Raw genomic sequence first — 15692 nt, forward strand, 5'->3', positions numbered from 1 at the left:
AAATATTGATCGTGTATAGTAATGAATGTTAGAGAGTGAAAAAAAATTAACGAAAGTTCGAAGTTCCATTGAAAATGTTTTTTAAGGAAGAAAATTATTAAACACTCATCATCGATCATATTGAGCAACTGATCAGTATGAGTAGCCGAAAATTAAAATAATGAAATGAATGCAATATTTTGACAAATTGTTAAGTCATTTTTTTTCTCTTGTGTGTATCGTTTCATCTTTTGTGTCCTAACTCGGCTTGTAATTTCCTGTCGCGTGCAATTAATTATAACAATCCACTTAGGAATATGAATGTAACCGAATGACAACTGTCGTAGGTGGATGATCAATATTTTATCAGTACAGATTTCCATTCACGTTTTTACTCCCACAATGATATCCTCTGAACAAAGTTTTTGTCTAGGCAAACAAAGGTCCGAATTATCCGAAATGCCATTTAAAATGATAGAAAACAAATATCCACTGGAAAAAAATGAAGAAAACTGCATATCTGGCCTTCGTTGTTGCAAATTTTGTTACTTTCCGCGCGGAAATGGTATACAATCCCTCTCAATACTTTGTGTGAAAGACGCTTTTCAATTTACAAACACCAGTTTGATTAAGTGCTTTTCCATGAAGCAAGGATGGCTTTTGCATTTAAATGTTTTAGCCTCAGGATATGGAAAAAATCAGATATGATACGAAAATGTACAGGTGCACAGCATGTAGCAAGTCTTAGCTGAGGGGCGGCCTAACATTTCAAGGAAAATACCCTTAAAGGCCTCAGTTGTTGATTCTTTTCGATATCACGGGACAATTATTTGACAAAATTACCTCTTTAGACATTCTACCCAATAATTGCATAACTCAGCCAATTGGTGACAAACAGTACAATATTTTCAGAGTCATGTTAGACATATCTGGAAAAAAACGACTCCCATGGATTCAGTTTCACTTGTAGTTGTTAAGCAAAAACAGTTTTAGTTCACAATAATAGAGTTGTTACAGTAGCAAACAACTTCAGTGAGATTGGAGTTGCTTTAGTCACACCTTTACGCGGGAGGACTTATCGAAACGCTCAAGTCACTGACTATTAAAACGCCTACTCAATTATTCAATCAGTAGTCGTACAAATGATACTGTGTCGAAAATCAGCTGATCCTTTATGAAGCCCGTTTTACACTAGCTCAAAAATCTGGCACGCCAATCACTCCGAAATCTCGGCACAGTATGATTCATGTTTTTTGGGCAAAGCACGGTAAATTTTTCGTGTGAAAACAAAACAAACAGAAGGCGTACTAGACACCTGTTCTGGGCCCTTCAAGGTTGGTACTGTGCCACGATTTTGGAGTGCCGCGCTTATTTTGTGCGTGTGTAAAAGGAGTTTAAGTTTTTACCTTGTTTGGCAAAAATAGTACGTGATGATAGGTGTCGAAGAAACCATTGTCTTTTAAGTGAACCAGTGCGTGAGTTCGTTCATATTGTTATCAATGTTTTGAAATATTTCGAAAAACCGTGTCATTTGATCTAGAATGAAAATAAAGGAAACAAAGCAATATCAAGCCCCCAAAATATTTTATCTAGTATATCACTTTAAGCAATTATTTTTTTCAATTAATTTTGTTTGGTCAAAGAAGCCGATCAAAGGAAGACACTTCCCTTATTCCCTAGATATAAAAAAGCTTTACTACAGTACAACTTAACTATTTATTTTATATCAGTAAAAGTTCCAAGTTTTTCCCTTGAAAACTGAACTGGAGGATAAAGTCATGTACTTAATCTCTACAGCTTTAAAAGGTAGCTATGTTTTCTCTTAATTTGATTTTTGAACAATAGCTGATAGGATAGCTATTACTGTGGGGTGGAATGTACTTTAACTAAAACTTGTTATCTTATAGGTTAGAGAAAACGCTATCTCCTGATTTCAGCTTTATGATTTTCCGCGTGTGTATCCAAATATGATGTACAATGATGAATGAGTAACATTGCACGCTTATCTTATAAACTCTATAATATATAGTTTTCAATTTTAAAAAGGAAGTTTATAAAGTCATGGTTGTGAGTCTTTGAAAACAGGACATGATTCAGCCCCCCTTTAATCAAAATAAGGTTTCTTGTTAGGGTTAAGAGTAAGCTCGACCTGATGATGATGATGATGATGTTAAGGTTTGATATTACGTGTTTATTAGCTCCTAAAAGTTTAAAAAAAATAAAAAAGCAAACCGTAATCTCGTTGTCGTGACAACAAACTAAACGTATGGACACAAACAATCCTCAACGAAAGAAACTAGATTAATTAAAGTGCCTCACAAAAAAGTGTCGTTTTTATAAAGTAAACGCCAGATGAGTACTTGACTTATTATGGTTATATAACAACTGATAAAAGTAACGCGACGCAGCTAAAACACAATTTGGCATTTGTTTGTAAAAAGTGGTACAATTACGCGCGCACTTGTCAAATGTATTCAACTATGCAAAAAGTTCCATAAAAAATTGAGAATTCGGCAAATACCCTCTTAATATCGAATAAAGTGGCCTTTCTTCGCAACCAAACTAAATGTCATTTTAGTTTGCGATAACCGGATCCTGCGATTATTAACTCTATTAGTTTCTCGCTTTATCCGTCTGCAGAGATCTTTACCTCCGTCATCATCCTGTGTATAAAGTCATCTGTTGAACAAAAAGTGCCATTTTCGATATTAATTATCAAAGTAGCGCATGTCCTTTGTTCAAAGCAGCCATTATAAGACTACGAAGAATATACTCTACGAAACCCGACACCAAACGAAAGGCGGCCTTAAAGCAATTATAAGGTAAAACGTGTCTCTTGCCTCTCACAGAGTCCGTTTTTAGCATTACAGCATTGCAAATCTGACCAATTAGTCCCTCGCTTGTCTTTTTGTAGCTGGTTCATTATTACAAACGGTTCGCAAAAGAGTCCTCTGTTAAAATAAGGTAAGAAAAGTTTCCTTAGTGGTTTGATAATCACATATCTTAGCAACAATTAATTGTTCCAAATTCAAAGAAGATTTTACTGGCTTTATATTCATAATGAAACAATATTCAAAGGGTTTTACGTGTTTCTAACACAATATGAAAATATTGTTCAACCGAATCCGAATCAGTTTCAAGATTGAGAATGTAGGAGACCTCCGACGACAAGTAACGAAAAACAGAAAAGAGAATTTTCGTATGGATTTATTCTCGACCCATAGCATTGTTTAAATCTGAAATTATGTTGATCGTGGTCTTCTTCTTTATCTCTTTATTTGTGATTAAAAAATATTGAATTAGTTTTACTAGATTTTGGCACGAGGAGTAGACAAGCGACTCCCAACACTACGCCTTAGACTGTAACGCAAATGATGTTCGAATGATGACTGTACATTTCATGCTCCATTCGTGTCAGTCCGGAATTTTATGCGAGGAATCATGTGTTGGCTTGAGGATTTTCTGTTTATTAATTATTTTTTAATGTCTTCTTTTCGGGTATATCTCCGCTGTGCAAGGTTATTTCTGTTGCACAGACAAACAAGTTTTGTAACTCGAGTTTACTTAGTTTCGGTTTTGGTTGTCTTGTAAGTAACGTATTCGTTTTTCGCAAAAACCGGAATCAAACCACAAAACGACGAAGTTTAACTGTTTAATTTACCCTAGTTTTTTAAAAATGGAGGGAGCTTAAACGATAATTGCAAAGAAAGCTGAAGGAATTCTCTCCATCTCTTCTTATCACGAAGACTGAAACGAGAGGCGGATTTAAAGTTTCCATACGTACCCCGTCGTGAAGCCTGGGCAGGACCTTACTTTCATAAGACGGCCAAAGACGGAGAGCCTATCACTACTCGATATAAAAAACCAAGCGTGTCGTTGGATGTGGCGAATATATCGATGCACAAGTAGAAGAAAGAAATCACTGCGCCATTTCTTGAGATATTAAGTGCACACCTCGCATGTTTTCATTTACTAGTTATTCGTCTGTTCAAGGCGAAGAAAACAAAACAATAATAGTGCTACCTTCATTGACAGCACAGCTGTGTTAATAATACTCTGTCGTGGATTGAGATCACGCAACTATTTCGCAATTGCAACTTTATGGAAACCTTTTTGTAGTAACAGCTTTTAAAAAATTGGCGTGCATGGAAAGCGGTCTCGTTCGCTTCATTATTTCATGGATGCTTTTGTTGTCCTTTTAGAATTAAACTGACTCAAAATGCGAAGTCAGATGTACAGTAAAGTAATCTTGGCCGATTCTCAGGATCCACCCCCACTGCAAAAAGCCCTTGTGATATGCATGGAGATACTGTGTTCCAATTTGCACAGTACACTTTCGTGAGTCAGCTGCTGTCAGCTGTGAAAACAATAGATATATTGAATTAGTATATACTAAAACAGTGGATAGCGTTGAAGGCGTTCTCGGATTGTTTCCTCAAACTCCGCCGGAATTATCCTTTGCTAATTCACCTCCGAGCAAGTCGCGCGGGATTTGCGTCCGAAAATATTATTATCATCTTTTTGTGCTTCATTTTCTCGCTGTTTTAGTATATACTAACACAACTATTCACCTCAGTGTCAGTGGATATCCACCACTGGCCACCTGCACTTCGATGAATAGTTGTCAAATAGCCTGTTACCTAGTCGCCATGTCGAACGTCTCAGCTTAAAAGTTGAAGCGCAGTGCCTTTATAGATGCTCGGGTTCGTTAAAGCGTATAACACACAGTGGGTTGAGTTACAGTCGATTCAAAACAAAAGAGTGTTTCAACTCTGCATGGTGGAAAACTGTTACATTTGGCTATCTAATTATCGAAAACGTTCATGCCAAGCGACGTGCATTACATCAGTTTTCATTATAGTATTACTTCGAGTATTTAAGTTCAATAAAAATGAACTGCCATGTTTTTCTTCCAAGAGGGTATACTAATTGCTTTTCCATCTTAGAGCAGTTTCCAAATGACTGTCGAAAGTCAGGGTTTGTACCCCTTTTTAAGGCCAAAAAGGTCAAGGACTTTTGAAGGACTTTCCAGGACCCTACTTTCAAATTTCAAGGACTTTTTTTTAGTAAGAATTTACCACAAACCAAGCAAAATTCGAGAAAGTTATACTTTGTTTACCTGAACATTTGTTTTCACAGGCTTTTTTTTATTTTAAGACCTCAAAGCATTAATATTTTTCGATCTTGATCAATAAAACATCAAGGACTTAAAATGACCAAAAATCCATTTCAAGTACTTTTCAAGGCCTTGAAATCGGACTTTCGGAATCCAAGGGTTTTCAAGCGTACCAACCCTGGAAAGTAATATTACACGATTGCAATTGCTACGCTTGGTGATTGTTTTAAAAATCTCGCGCCAGTTTATCAACCAATGAGAAGGAAAAGCAACACCAACTTCCACGCGCGATTTTCCCCTCGCTTTGGGCAATTTACATGGAATTGCCACGAATCTGGATTGGTTCATTGCGCCATTTGCACCTGCTGTGATTGGTCGAATTACTTTGGTGTTTGTTTTACGACACCTTGAAAACCGCTCCAATGTTTTACAATATGTTATTAGTTGGAGACTACTGATTGAGGCGGAGTTTGGAAGTTATGCTTGGCCAGGTACCAACTTGTGAAACGACCTTTTAAAAAATAGCCATGTTCCTATAGATGTAACAAAAAAGGAATATGCTTTCCGGCAACTCTTTTTGCAAATACATTTTCTGTTATTAAAAACTAGATCATTGCATAATACAATTCTAGAGTTTTGATTGGCTCAGCCATCATGGTATATGAGCTATTACACATCAGTAACTGTACGCATCAGTTTTCTTTTGTTTTTTTTACAACATAAAGTAGGGGAGACTCATACATAATTTGTGGGCGTTTTTAACTCGCGCTTGTTGGATATGAGATGATTATAGCCAACTCGGCGCAAAACGCCTTGTTGACTAATTATTATCTCATATCCAACGCGTGCTCGTGGAATAATTGTTAATCATCAAGCTTTATTCCTGCTGCAAGAGCCCATGGGCAGCTCACGCTCCTCGTTTCATCATACTTGATCGCATCCTCCTGGTGGCTACTTAACTTTTAGATACAAAATCTCACAATCTTTTTTAAGATCCTCCATAATGCTCGCCATTGATCTGACTTGTGTTTACGTGGACAACGCGCAAGTACTTTGCATGTTCCATGGGTGTTCGTTCTGGAGATTTATGAGCCTAATTGGGTTCACGATGCCTGGACCCGTGATACCGGTTCATTTGACATTTGCAGATGTCACATGTTATCATCACCGTGAAATCGTGTGTCGCACGTTTACCCTACATTTATATTCCTCAACTTCAAAACACTCAAGACGACAGATCTTGTCTCAGTTGCAGATGTCGTGTGTTTCAGAGGGTGACTGTACTCTCTCTCTCTCTCTCTCTCTCTCTCTCTCTCTCTCTCTCTCTCTCTCTCTCTCTTTGCATAAGTTTATGTCTCCAGGTGATCTGGTGACGTAATTTGGAGGACTGGGAAGAAAAATTTTAACGCCGTATCCCACAACCGCGCGCGGTCTTAGGTGTTGTTTCCAAATTTCCTGCAGTATTTTCATCGCCAAGACTCGACAGATAAGTCCGCGTCTCCCACATTTCCTGTTACTGAATGAACATTCAAGTAGAACCGGCGAGATCTAACCTCGCCTCTGCCATGTTGAATTCGAAAATAACATTCAAAGCTGAGCGCGGTTGTGGGATACTGCGTTAAAATATTTCTCCCCAGTCCTCCGAATTACGTCACCAGATTACCTGGCTTAGATCGTAATTTTGATCCACCAATGTTCCGAAACTATAACTATCATTTATGATCAAAAGATCAGATATATCACTGGCCTTGGTGACCGCTTGTAGTAAATTACTGTAATCTAACAAGGTATGCATTTCTTTCTTCAGATGAACTTAGTCGTGACATTTGTTTTTGTCACTGTCCTGTGCCTAACAGCCACTGGGTTCCCATCCGAGACAGACAATTGTGTGGCCGATTGCACTTTCAAAGGCGCGCGATGTCACGGGTCCTGTAACGGATGGGATGAGTGCGAGATTTGCACGAATGAGGCAGACGCCTGTCGAAACACATGCAAGAAACGAAGCCTTTACTTCAAATTGTGGCCGTCAAGCAACGCTGAAATGGTGCAGTAACGATTACGTCTTGGCACAAGACACACATATGTTGGACGATTTTTTGTCTAAATTCTTTACCATATTTCGTTTCTGTTTTAAAGCTTTCTGATGAGGATATGTTAGCACAATAATAAACTTAAAGTATCAAAGTTATTACACTGTTTGTTGATCCTCTTATAATTGTTGCCCGGTTCAAAGGCGTCGCAAGGATAATACTGGCCTGCTAAAATTCCTCCTAGTAGTTCTCCTCAGTACCACATGCCTAACAACCCATTTCTTTTCCAAGTCCCTGTCGTTGCGAGTAAATGCACAAATGTTCTCATGAGGATTCCTTGAGAGTGGTCCTTCGCCAAGCCCACCTAATCATGTGATCATACGCAGCTTTTTTGTTTCCTCGTACGTCGAAAACGCAATATCAATACGTTTTTCAGTCTTTTCTACAGGCTGACTAACTAATGGCTACTCCAAACCATATCTCCTTGTCTGTGGAGACAGCTGACAGCAAGAGAAGAAAATCGTGGTGCTTCAGTCTTCCCGTTCGGCTTTGCCGTTTTTGCGCGCGCACTATCCTCGCATTTCGCGCGCAATTAAAAGATCGTTACAAACGTAGAAAGATTTGCGTGCACACGAAACCACCAAAAGCCCTTAAGTCGCAAATAATTTTCCCATTGGCATGGGGAAACGACTTATAGAAAAGAAAGAAACCCTTTCTTTAAGTTCACTTAGACCAGACGCACAGGAAAAGCTAAACACAAATGAAACCGCCCAAGGCAAGGAAAACGTGTAGGAAATGGATTATATGAAGCCCAAAGCGATGATAGTAACAGGTGGGTTGGAATAAATCTATCATTCTCCAAGAAAAATATTTTAATTTGTTTTCAAATTTATTATCATAATAAACGGTGGCCAGTGTTCTCTTAGAACGAATAGCAGTAACAAGCCTAATTACAATTCAACTCAAGTTCAACACTTTGCCTCAGTGTGCCTCAGATTTTCTCTCAAAGGAAATTTCAAATTTGCGGAAAATACAGAGCCGCAAAAAGTAAAGGGCCATGCACATAAAACATCGATCTTTTCAGGGGCAACTGTGCCCTGGGCGCATTCTTTTCGCCATAAAGCAGACGCGATCATGATTTCAAATGACTTTCGGTGTCTTTGCAAATTATGGGCTGATTTTCGCTTGCGACGAAGTCCGAGTAGGAAGTAAGATCTACTCCGACCAAGAGTAAGGACCAAGAGTAACTAAAAAATCTGGGACGAGAGCTGAGTCGTTCCACCAATCATGATCACAAACTTTGGTTGACTAGGCCTCTTGGATTTCGGCCGAAGATATACAAATACCGCTTAAGATTCGATAAGATTTTCCGTGAATCAAACGGCAAATACAACCGATAAAGAAAAGCTCAACACGTTTGCATTTCAGTTTGTGTCTTGAAGTTGACGAAGCCTGGATTATGCAAACATCAAGTGGATACGAAGACTTCTTAATATATGAAGACCAATCTTGCATGGACAATCGAGATAAGGATGAAAGATTTGATATCAACGAAGGGACGGATAATGGAGCTGCGAGACAGGAAAGAAAGACTACAAACAAAGAAAAGGAAGAAGAAACGGAATCTCGGGAAGAGAAAATTAAGAAACTCAAATTGTTGGTTCAAAAGCAAGAAAAAGCCGTTGATAAATTAAAACCAACAATATGGAACAAAAGACCAGTCAGTCTTCACTTTAAAGGCGCATGGAAAAACCAGCCACATAAAACAAACTGGTTAGAAAGAGAAAAGAGACCAAGCAAAGGTGGATTAGAAACAAGAGCTCGCAGACAAAAGAGAAGAAAAATAGAGTATGCTGACATTATCACAAATTCTCGGGATGTTGATATTTTGATGAGTCGAGGGGATCTGATAACTAAAGACGAATTTCTCGCTGTGATCGGGTTAAACCGAGTTGGAAAATTCCACGAAAACCAATCGTGAGTGATGATGTACTAAAACGGTGACTCTAACCAGTGTTCATATTAAAATACAACGAAAACAGCTACCCGTTGACAATAAAAAATACAATTTACATGCAGTTTACAAAATTATCACATCTGTCATGAAGTCGTTATCATCAATCTCTATATTTACCCTGGACTGAATTAATCGCGAAATAGCCCGAGGTCGCTAATACTTCCGCGCATTTCACGAGCGTCTTCCCACTAGAACTTAATATACCAACCCCACCGAGGAATACGTTTCCTAGTCTCTTTGATATAAGTGTGACAGATATGAAATTGTTGAGGTGCGTCGGAATGGGGACCTGCAGTTTTATCGCCTTTACCTGACAAGCCTAGGTAGTCATACTATTTGCTTAAAAGGCTAGATAGCAATTTTTTAAAGGCCCTGAGTCTGACAGGTTTTGAACCTGACAGGTTTTTTAACCTTCCAGCAAATAGTTCAGACTACTAAAAGCGGGTAGAGGCACAGAGAAAGAAATAAAGAAATGTAATAATTCCAGCTGCAGCAGAACAATTGTCAAGTAATTCAATTTGATCTCAGTATTGTCTCTTCTAGGTTTTCACCCACGCGACAAGGCGGCCGTGTTAATTGGCACTACAAGAAAATTCCTTTTTGCATAATTTGCATAATAATAAAGTTTAGTACCCAGCGGAGTGACACGTTATCATTTCTTGCCAAGCAACATGGCCACCATGATTACAAGAACTCATTGCGATTACATGTTTATAACAAAAGCGCAAAATTTTCTTGTCACTGTCTCGTATGCTTTACAAACTTAATAGGGCATGCATTATAATTCAATATACACATACTAAAGCATGTTGAAGTCAAGCTCAGACAACCATGGAACGTGATATTTGAGGAATTGTGACGGTTTTGAAACCAGTCATGGTCAAATTCAGAGTTCAGCACACCTGACAGGGCCTAAAACTGTACAATAATAATAATCATCATCATCATCATCATCATCATAACAATAAGAATAATCATAATAATAATAATACCATTTTTGTTAAATTACAAGAATATTTTCTCAACATTTTTAGCTTCACAGGAATCAGGGGTTTCAAGAGTATTCCAAATATAGGACTGGTTGGCTAGTGTAGCTGACATACAAGCCATCTCAAAACAATGACAATATTCAACCAGTGTTCAGAAGCCCAAACATTGGTGAAGACCTTAAAGAGGTACTATGACAAAAAAAATCACTGACTTTTTTTCTTCAGATTTTGAAAGTGTGAATTTGCTTAACCTGCCTTATTGCCTGCCTGGCAAAATTTTGAGCTACTGTGACACAGATGCCAAGTTGTAGGGAGAGGCTCGCTGGAGATTTAATGGAGCGCCTAACCAGAGCGAACGCTTGGAGAGAGAGAGCGTCACATGTCACGCTAGGCATGCGTAAAAACAAGTCGATCCCAGGTCACTTCGAGTAAACAAACACGAGCAGTGAGAAGAAAAGGGGTCCGGGGTCTAGAATTTCTTGATTTCTCGTCAATTTGCCGCTGATTTCTCGTCGATTTCACGATTTCTCAGATCATGAACAGTTTTACGTTTGTAGAACAATAATTTTATATGATATATATATTACAAAATTTGTTAACCCAAGCTCAGCTGGAGATTTTGCTTGCTCAGCTGGAGAGCTGGAGATTGAGTCTGAAAACTGGAGTCTCCAGCCGACAGCTGGAGACTTGGCATCTATGCTGTGAGAAGTTGTGGATTTCATGTTCGCCCCACCATTATTCACATTCAAAACTGACTGACTGGACCTCAGTGGCTTGGATGTTGGAGAAAGTGACGCCATTTAATCAATAGCTTAAAATTTAAGTGTGGAAAGACAGTTTATTATGTATGCAAAACACGAGTTTAAAAATCTGAAAGCCCCAAACTTCCATGCTGCATATTAATTCAGTCGCATACAAACACATTCTATTCTTAAACTAGTGACTCTTTAATGCCATTTTCTCCTCAATCCAGCTCTCTCAAGTTAGTAATGGGAAACCATTAAATAAGAAAATCCCAGTTAAAATAAACAAGTGTTTCCCTGAAATTACTTAAGGCTTAAAACTTGGGTCACTTAGTGTTTGGTTAACATAGTTTTGAAATCTAAAGAAAAAAAAGATTTGATTTTTTGATCATAGTACTACTTCAAACTACATAAACTCAGACCACCCCTAATTAAGCAACAATGTGTGGTGTACAAGTTTCAATGTGGTCTGTGAGATGCAGCTACACTAGCAGGCACTTGCACGAGCATATTGATGAACACCATTTTTTTCCTGCAATCAGGAAGCATTTGAAGAACAACCACAGAGTCAAAACTTTTCCATCCTCAAGAAATACAACAGAAAGTTAGACTAAATACTGTAAATACACATTTCTTTCAAAAGTTAGGCTGTTTGAGATGCTGTTCATAAACTTGAAGAAGCAAAGCCTGAACACAATTGCACTCTATCTGTGCAAAACTATTTACTTGAACATGCTTAACAGGCCTATGTGTTAAGTACATCACTGCCTGGGGCCGGTTGCTCGAAGCCTGGTTAGTGCTAACCGTTGGTTACGAGGTATCAAAACCCATAGGTTTCCATGGTATTTAACGCTGGTTAGGGCTAACCATGCTTTGAGCAACCCGGGCCTGGTTAATTTAAATCTATCACCTTTCACTCATATAAATAATTAGCCACTCTAAGTTTTTTTAGTCACCTGAAAATGCTGTATTAAACTTATTTCACTCATCATCTTTATTCTTATATTACTAATATTAATAGTTAGTAATAGTTCCACCTGTATTTTTGCCTTCTATTGGCCAATCTCCATTGAAAAAAATAACGAAAGTAAGAAGTAAAGACTAACTGCATGTTCTTGCAAGCGGCATTGTCTGAGGAAGGAGCCATATAACCATACACGCCATTCATATGTCAATAAGTGTCCGGGTATTCTGCAGTTTAGCTTGTATTACAATTCTGAAGTACCGATGCACGACTAGCAATGCAGCAGCACCTTGTATTAAAGACACTTGATTCCACAAACTACAAGTTTGCTTACAATGCTTACAATGCTTACAAGTGTAAGCACTGGAAGGACATAAGCCCGACTTCAGTCGGAAGGACTCGGATGATTTTCCGAGTAGGCTCCGTGTCACCATTTATACGTGGTCTCTTTAAAATTTGGAAAACGATTGAATGACGTTACTGTCAAAAGTATCCGGAATTTTAAGTCCACGGCCCACATTGATCTAAAGGAAATTATGAACTAATATATTTGCAGAATGTGGGCGTACGTTGGAAAAAAATATCACAAACTAAATAAAATATAACTTCACCAATGCGGGCAGTTAAAAGCTAACCTTGGGAAAAAGAGATGTATTGGAGCTTATTTCATTCTTCGTGCTATCACACCAATACTCGGCCCCATAAATACCGCTGACATTTCAATAAGGGTCAGTTAGTAAGAAAGAAATTTGATAATTAATTCCTCCCTGTGTAGCGTTAGTCGCTGTGATGGCCGAGTGGTTAAGGCGTTGGACTCGAAATCCAATGGGATCTTCCCGCGCAGGTTCGAATCCTGCTCGCAGCGCAAATACGATTTTAATTTTATATCATTAAAAGTTTTAACTTCGTTATTTTGCTTTTAATTGTCGCACTGATTCCACAGCCAGTACACGCATTACCCACCAAAGCAAAATTTCAATACAGAAATTTGTCCTGTTTTGTTTGTCCCCTTGGATTTTATTATAAAATATCCAAACTTAATTGTTTGTTTTACTACTAGAAAGTAAACTGAGATACAATAATAAAATAAATAAGACGACACTGAAAAAGAGGAAAACGTAGTTGACATACTATGGTTGACCGAACTATTTAGGCGCAAAAATTGCACTGCGTTGGCCGGGAATCGAACCCGGGTCAACTGCTTGGAAGGCAGCTATGCTCACCACTATACCACCAACGCACACAACAATTATCGATGGAAATTAAACGAATAGTTTAAGTCATTCACGATGACCAAAAAAAAAATTAACGGAATCCTAAAAAATCCCTTGCAAAATATATGTCAAGGGTCTAAATACCCTTATTATATAATCAACAAAATATCACGCTTCTGATTGGTCAATCACGAATGCATAAATAGGTGGTAGAGTGCAATAAGGAAGTTGCTCTGGAAACAAATTGAGATAACCTTTCCTATACAAAATAGGCTTCCCGCAATTATCACAACGACCAACGGTATCCACCGGCAAAATGATTAGAGTAAACTTTAGTGCTCTTGTCGTAAAAAAAGGTTGCTGTTATTCATTCTAGTGAAGTACAATAATAATAAAGAATTGTCGTTTGTCTCAAGAGGTGGTCACTTGTGATGTAGATCGCGACGTTTCCACTACATACTGCTAGTCTTCATCAGGCGATGAGGTCGACTGGTGCATTTTGATCCTCGCTGTTTCGGTGTGTTGTTCCTTCGGCGGTACGCTGTCGTACGGTTCTCCTGTTGTTGTGGTTCTTGATCGTGGGCATCCATGCTTCCGGAATTTCCATTCCACTATCCCTGTTGATGTTGATGTCCGGACGTTATTGTCAAGTGCCTCTACAAGCGCGCCAAACGTCTCGTAACAAAACCTTCTGTTATCTCCAAGGAGAAGAAGCACCTGTCTTCTGTTCTTGTCTCTAATGGTTACCCTCTTTCTTTCCTGCGGAGAATCACCAAGACCAAGAAACCGAGTAGCAGTGCTGAGTCCGCGATCGAGTATAAGTCTACTGCGGTTTTACCCTATGTCAGAGACCCATCCGAACAACTTCGCCGCTGCCTACAGCAACAAGGCATACGCGCCGTTTTCAAGTCGGAGACTACATTAAGATCACATCTGGTACGACCAAAAGACGCTGTCGAGCCGACTAAACAAGATGGCGTGGTTTATGCGGTTAAGTCTACATCGGTGAGACTGGAAGACCTATGCAAGATAGAATCAAAGAACATGAGCGAGACATCCGACTTTCCCGTACCCAGACCTCCGCCGTTTTAGAACCCGCCTCATCATCATCATCATTTTATTTAAATAATTTAAAATTTAACAAAGTAGAAAAAATATATATATACAACCCGCATGTAGCAACCCGCTTTGGAGCGAAGTAAAGTTTATTGATCGTGATCCTCATTGGTACATACCCAGGGTCAAAGAGGCGATTCACATAAGACTTCACCATAACAACATCAACAGGGGTAGTGGAACAGAAAATCCCGCGGAAGCATGGATGCCCACGATCAAGAAACACAACAACAGGAGAACCGTACGACAGCGGACCGAAGAAGGAACAACACACCGAAACAGCGAGGATTGAAATGCACAAGTCTGCTGAAAACCAACCAATCACAGCGGAGCATCCTGCTTAAAAGGTGACGCGTAACCAGTCGACCTCAACGAAGACTTATGCAGTGGAAACGTCGCGATCTACGTCACAAGTGACCACATCGTGAGACGCACGAGAGTTCTTTATTATTATTTAGTGCTCTTGTTACCTTGTTGGCCTTGAAGTTTGTGCTTTGAAGCTGTTCCTCCCAAGCTGTCATTTCTTTGTTCGTTCGATAAGAGTAAAATCTCAAGACAGTACTATTTTGATCTGTCGCTCTGAATATCGACGGTCATTGATCCTACAAATCCCTCTTATTCAACGTTTCTTATCTCCCAATTTTAAATCGAGCTTAAGGACGGTGCCTACTAATTAAAGAAATTTTTACCCCGGTTTATGACTATGCAGGAAATTTAGATCTTAACAAGTGTTATTGAAATCCAAAAAGAAAATTGTGGGTAAGCACGCACTTTTCAAAGATAATTCATGAATAATATTTGTAAAAGTTTTAAAATACAAAGCAATGTATGGCGTTCTTTCTCAAATTAAAGCATAATTATCTCTCAAAAATGCATAGTTACCCCCAATTTTCTTTTTGGATACCAAGAGTACTTACTAAGATCTACTTTCTCCGGATAGTTTAAACTGCGCAAAAATATACCTGTATTAGTAAGCATCACCATTTCGGAGCGCTTTTTTCAGTTATAAGTCAACTGTGACAGTGCGACGTAGAGCGCGTAGAAAGACTTTTTGAAAACCAGTTTGCCTTGGTTCATCTTTTTTTTTGCAAACCAGTTTGCCTTGGTTCATTTCTGAGTACGTCCCTCGGCCTGCGGCCTCGGGCCTAACCTGCGATCAAGCGTACTTTTCTTGAGACAGGGCACTAAAAAGTACCTTTTCACACCATGTCTAAGGAAAAGTACGCCTGATTGCAGGTTACCTCGGGCCGTACTCAAGACTTCGAGCACTGAGTTTTTCTCTATACGAACCTCCCAGCCGATGAGAACCCCCTGAAGATAAGTGCAGATGACTCTACCCACAAAGACACTACTTAGCAGGAGAGTGTCAGGAAAGATTTTTCCCGACACGGAAAAAAAAGAAAGAAAACGACTAAATGACACCCATTTTAATTTCCGACTGGTTTGCCATACTGGCAACCCAGTAATAAAAAATCTTATGAACTTGCTCGTGCATTTCGTGATTTATGGGCACGAGCGATGTTT

At 38.9% G+C, this 15692-nt stretch overlaps 1 long non-coding RNA gene and 2 other non-coding genes across 3 annotated transcripts; 2 read left to right on the forward strand and 1 right to left on the reverse strand.

Moving 5' to 3' along the window:
* Positions 1-2653: 2653 nt before the first annotated feature.
* Positions 2654-7283, forward strand: LOC138000007 (uncharacterized). Its single transcript, XR_011123042.1, has 3 exons — positions 2654-2801; positions 2894-2943; positions 6903-7283. It is a non-coding gene; the product is annotated as an uncharacterized lncRNA (long non-coding RNA).
* A 5338-nt stretch (positions 7284-12621) lies between these two features.
* Trnas-cga (transfer RNA serine (anticodon CGA)) lies at positions 12622-12703 on the forward strand. The gene has a single exon. It is a non-coding gene; the product is annotated as a tRNA-Ser (tRNA).
* Positions 12704-13006: 303 nt separating this feature from the next.
* On the reverse strand, positions 13007-13078 carry Trnag-ucc (transfer RNA glycine (anticodon UCC)). The gene has a single exon. It is a non-coding gene; the product is annotated as a tRNA-Gly (tRNA).
* Positions 13079-15692: the final 2614 nt, after the last annotated feature.

The sequence above is a fragment of the Montipora foliosa genome, chromosome 4 (assembly GCF_036669935.1).
Source record: "Montipora foliosa isolate CH-2021 chromosome 4, ASM3666993v2, whole genome shotgun sequence".
Lineage (NCBI taxonomy): Eukaryota > Metazoa > Cnidaria > Anthozoa > Scleractinia > Acroporidae > Montipora > Montipora foliosa.